Below are 6020 nucleotides of genomic sequence, written 5' to 3'. Positions count from 1 at the left end.
CTGAGAGCTTTTTATCTAGATCTGTAGGCAGCAGGCAGAGATAGAGGTAAAGATAAAGACAGATGAGATAGAGGGGGGAGACAGACAGACACACAGACTCACACACAACAAAGAGAGAAAAAAAAAAACCTGACACAGGCTTTTACAACCTCAAAGCCCACCCCAGTGGTACACCTCCTCGAAGGCCACAACTCCTAATTCTTTCCAAATTGTTCACCAACTGGAGAGAGGCCTCCTGGGACCTCTCTCATTCATACCACCACATCCCCTGTCCCTAAGAAGCAGCTTCCCATTTCCTTCTTCTCGCAACACTCTACTTTCTGCTTCTGTGAATTTGATTAAGATGAGTAAGGGTCATTTCTTAAAGCATACCAACCCTGAATTCTGCAGATATCCTCTCACACTCAAAAAAAAAAAAAAATGGATATGTTTCTGGCTAACTAATCATGTTCTACTATTCAACTTCTTCCCCAAATGGTCTCATCTTTTGCACCCTATTTTCTATGCTTTTTACCTCTTTTTCTCAAGAAACCAAGGAATCCTAGAACCTCAGATTTTTTTTCCCTTCCCACAAGTATTCAGCTAACTGTCTAAAATCACCAATTACACCTCAGTAAATCTGGGTCTGGTTCTCACATATCTGATCACTACTTTCCTTCTATTTTAGGTATAATTCAAAATCTAATTGCTTCTTGCTTTGATATGATTTATTTCCAATCTCCTATATTAGGAAATGCCACCTCATGTTGTCATAAACAGGATTATTTATTTCTCATATAACAAGTGTGAAAGGAAGCATTTCCAGGTTTTATTAAACCAGAAGCTCAATTACAACTATGCAATCGGGCTCCTGGATGGCAGCTTTGCCCACAGAGAAGCTCCTCTTACAGTGTCAAAATAGTGGCACAAAGATGTCCAGTGGCATCTAGAGACCAACTTACAGCAGAGAAAAAGACCACCTCTCTTGAAGTTCCTCGTTTTCAGTTTTCATTGGAGAGTATATTTCCTAAAGCATCCCTAAAGAGCTGCCAACAAGGCCACAGCTCCTAATCCTTTAAAAAAAAGTGCCTCTTTCTGATGACTAAGCACTCAAATCTATAGCCGGTAGGGCCACTCTTATTTAAACCACACAAACACTTAACATGTATACACATAAAATACTGCCTGCGGTTCAGGGAATGGTGAATAGTAAAGGTGGCGCACACCTTTAATCCCAGCACCTAGGAGGCGTAGGCAGTCAGATCTCTGTGAGTTCAAGGCCAGCCTGGTCTACAAAGAGAATTCCAGGACAGCCAGGGCTATTGCACAGAGAAACCCTGTCTTGAACCCTCCCCCCACCCCCAATGGAACTAAAGCATTAGATGTGGTCATACTAACTATCCCTTCACCAAGGTGAGAGGCTTATGGAGAGCCTGACAGCCAGCAGCCAGATCCCAAGATTTTCCCTAAGGTAGCTTAGGTTCAAGTCAATAAGGCAATATTAGATGTTACGCTATTGTTTGACACCTCACTGTTCTAAGACATATAAAGTTTGGGGTCCCCACAAAAAGTGTCCCATCCTGACAAACACTATAAATTTTAGGTAGGAAACAAATGATTAAGTCATTGCCTCAACCAGGTCAGTGAAGGCCAGAAGTTCAAAGGCTGGATGGTTTAGAGACTAAAGAAATCCACCCCACCAATCACACACAAAGCACTGAAACCACAGAGATGGAAAACCTTTGGAAACTTGCAGTAGATCTCAGCTCAAAGATCTCTTTCAGAAGTTGTGTCATACACACTAAGTCCTCATAAGGAGAGAATGAGGAGTTTCGATCACTCAGTTCCTTCCAGGAAATCAGGAGCAGCATAAATCTAAATTCCCTGGCAACTTTGGGGTCAGGTGTGGCAAAATAATTTCTTGTATCACACACACAGGCTTTTTCTTTGTTGTGAAATTGCTCGTGGTGAACAAATTTATTTTTGTGACTGAAAGTTATTCCACATTTGTCCAGTGTAAAAGGTCCCTCGCACTTTGTACTTTTGGGTGGCTTCCTTATAGAGGACAAGGTCAGGGAGGGGTCCTTCCAGAACTCTGACACGCGGAACTACAGTTTTCCACAAAAGAAGGCTGCTTCTTCCCCCTTCTATAAAGGATTGTACTGCAAACTTAACAAGTGTCTCCTACATATCAGACATTTTACACGGCCACTGCCCACCGGGTTCTCCCATGTGGTTACAGAATGTATCCTATCGCTAACAAGGTTGCAGAGGTGAGCTTGTGGGGTACGGGGATCTGTCTGGCAGAGACGCCCCGCTCACGAGGCCCGTCTCCATCCTCCACCCCCACGACCGGAGTGAACTCAGGGCTCTGCCATCAAGCCCTTGGAGGGAGCTTTGGTTGACCAGGAATCCCTCCTGGTGTCTGTCACTGGGGTACCTGGGAAGGACTTGGAAATCGGGAGCCCCAGGGATAGCACCAGAAAGAAGTTCTCCAGCATCACGTTGTAGTAGAGGACCCTCTGGCTGTCGTCCAGGAGGGCCCACTCCTCTGCTGAGAAATGCAGGCACACATCCTCCAGGCTCACACAGCTCTGGGCTGGGGTCACCGGTGCCTCTGCCATGGCGGACATCGCGGCCTAAAAGCTTGTCAGGGTCTCCACCTGGAAAACACAAGCAAAGATGAGGTACTGCACATCCAAGCCACTAGACCCCCGGGGCGACGCAGTGACCATCACCGAAGGGTCTGCGCACGGACCATCCACCTGGGAGGTGCTCAAGACCGCACACCGGGCAGAGACCACCTGCCGACCGACCTCAGCCCACACTTCCTCACTTCAACTGACATCCGGTGCTGCTGCTGCCGCCGGAAGTGCCGTCCCACCCCTGCCTTAGCGCGCTGGAAACCCCGGAGCAGCAGCTGTCTTTGCGGCTCGGAGGCTTCAGTCGGGGGAAGGGAGATGGGAGAAGTGACAGAGCCCGGTGGTCTCGGCTTCATTCAGGTCCGGTCCGAACCGTAATCCTGGTTAAGCATGGCTGGATCGCCGCGTTCATTCTGACTGATGATCATCAGATTGGCTGGCTTGCATAATCATACTTTCCACAAGCAATATATTTCATATATTGTAAATACCAGAAACCATCCACTTAAAAAAAAAATGCATTTAACTGCAGTGGCTAGAACCTCGGGGATACTGTTCATTAATGTGGAGAGTATGAAGTGTTTTCTATTTCTGTTTTACTCTCATTGATTGTGTAAGTGAATGGGACTAAGAGTGATATTTCCATACATACAGGAAACATTTAAATTCCTGCATTCTTCTAGAATGCTGCACATATATTTACTATAGATATCTGTTATGGAAATTGCATTTGGGAAGATTTATTACTTCTAAGCAAGGTTTCACTCCCTAGGCTAAGCTAGCAACCCTCCTGCCTCAGCCACCAGAGTGGAGATTAATGGTGTAAGCCAATCAATCACACCAGGCGTGCAAGAATCTTTAAAATGATAATTAGTTGCCTGATACTACTGAGTAGTATTTTGACACCAATTCAGTTGCTTTTATTTTTTTCTCGTTTTAGGTGTCATTTTAGTTAACTGTATAGAACAATTGGGTTTTATTGGCGTTTTCATCCATGTGTATGTTGTGATGTTCTTTTAACATATCCCTCCATTCCTATTTTTTGTCCCTGTCTTAGTATCCTATTGCTGTGAAGAGACGCCATAACCATGGAAATGCTAAAAAAAAAAAAGAAAGCATTTAGCTAGAGCTTGCTTACAGCGTCAGAGGTTTAGACCATGGTCTTCATGTTAGGGAGCATGGCAGCATGAAGGCAGACATGGTGCAGGAGAAGTAGCTGAAAATTCTACCTCCGATGCATGAAGTGTAGGCAGCAGGAAGGGAAAGGCAATGGAACTGAGTAGGGCTTCCGAAACCCCAAAGCCCACCCCAATAACATACTTCTTCCAACAAGGCCACACCTCCTCTGCCCAAGCATCCAACTATATGAGCCTGTGGGGGACACTCTTACTCAAACCACCACAGTCCCCCAGCACCGCGGTTCCTTTACTCTTCCCAAACAGTCCTTCTTAAACTTCCATGTCTTTTTGCTTTCATTTTTAACCCAGATTCTGCATTTGACAACAAATGTGCTACGTGTCTTTCCGTTTTGACTTTTTTGCCTTAGATGATGATTGCCAGTTCCAACCATCTTCCTATAAACGGAATAATTTTCTTCTTTACAGCGGAGTAAAACTCTGTTGCATTCCAACTGCACCTATTACGGATTGAGAACCACAGCTAAAGTGAAGTCATGTGATTCAGAATGGACAAGCACTTCCAGAAATGCCTCGTATCCATTACCAATTTGGTTTTGAATTGAATTTTTTTGAGTGTTCATAAACCTTGCACTGTTTTCAAGCTTTTTTTCTCCCCTGCCACATCTACATTCAGTTATGTGACCCCGCGTGAACCCACAGTTGAAGCTGTGGTCTGTTCTGTTCCGGTGGTTTCTTTGTACATTGTGCCAGCACCACACTGCCTGTTCTTCCATTCCTACAGCTTTGCAGCATAGTTTTAAACTGTGCTTTGTAATACCACAAGTATTACTTGGGCTATTCACTGTCCTTTGTGCTTCCTTATGAATTTTAGTATTTTTTTATTTCTGTAAATCCAGATCACAATGGGTTTTAATGGGGATTGCATGAATCTGCAGATTGTAATATAATCATTTTCACATGAGCCTCTCTATTTTCTAGGGTCTTCTTCAATTTCTTTCTTTACCATTTTGAAGTTGCCTTTCATATCCTCATTTATACCTAGGTATTTTATTGAGTGTGTGTGTGTGTGTGTGTGTGTGTGTGTATGTGACAGTGTGTGTTTATGTGTGTGAGTGTTTATGCATGTATGTATAAGAGTGTGTGTGTGTTTGTGTGTGTATGTGTTTGTGTTTGTGTGTGTGTGTGTGTGTGTGTGTGTGTGTGTGTGTGTGTGTGGTGAATGGAATCTCTTTACTGATTTTTTTTCCACAACAAGTTATGTAGGAAAGCTGCTGGCTTTACATGTTTATTTCATGTCCTGCTGTTTGCTGAAAGTGTTTATTCGAACTAAGAGTCTTTGGGTAGTGTGTTTAGCCTAACACTGTATCTGGGTCTGGAGAGATGGCTCAGAAGTTAAGAGCACTGGCTACTCTTCCAGAAGAACTGGATTCAATTCCCAGAACCCACATAGCAGGTCACAGCTGTCTGTAACTCCAAGATCTGACACCCACAGATATACATGTAGGCAAAACACATACATACATAAAATAAAAACAAGTAAAAAAGACCGTGTCACCTACAAATAGGGATAGCATTAGCTCTTCTTTCTTTCTGTATTCTCTTTGCTTGTTTCTCTTGTTTTATTGCTCTGGCTAAGTTTTCAAGCACTATACTGAATGAGAGTGGAAAGGTTTTATTCCTAACTTTTGAGGAAATGTTTCTGCTCCCCCCACCCAGGATATTTATTATGAGAGGATATTTAATGTTGTCAAGTGCTTTCCTTGTGTCTCTTGAGATGATTATATGATTTCCCCCTTGATTATATATGTATGTTTTACTACACTTACTTGGTGTCCCTGGAATAAAAACTAGATCGTGTCATAGGAAGGTCTTAAGATATGGTATTGAATTTGGCTTGCAAATATTTTCTTGAAGATTTTTCTCTATATTAATTTAAGAAGTTAGACTATCGTTTTCTTTTTTGTGTTGCGGTGCCTTTATTTGGTTTTGGGTAATATTGGGTTGGTGGGATGTGCGTGTAAGTGCTCCTTCTGTTTCTGTTTTATGGAGCAGTTTGCAGAGTCTGGATGATGTTCCGTGAAGTTGGAGCTGAGTTCCCCATTTGTTGAGAGGTCATTATTACTTCAGTGTCATTGTTCATTAAAGATTTGTTTAGGTTTTCTATGTCCTCTTTGTTCAATTTTGGAAGGTCATGTGTGTTCCCATTCTTTTCAAGATTATTGGTATGTATGTTTTCAAGACTCCTTTGTTTAATATTGGT

The sequence above is a fragment of the Psammomys obesus genome, unplaced genomic scaffold (genome assembly GCF_907164565.1).
Source record: "Psammomys obesus unplaced genomic scaffold, mPsaObe1.curated_primary_1811, whole genome shotgun sequence".
Lineage (NCBI taxonomy): Eukaryota > Metazoa > Chordata > Mammalia > Rodentia > Muridae > Psammomys > Psammomys obesus.
Note: the sequence above shows the minus strand (reverse complement) of the source record.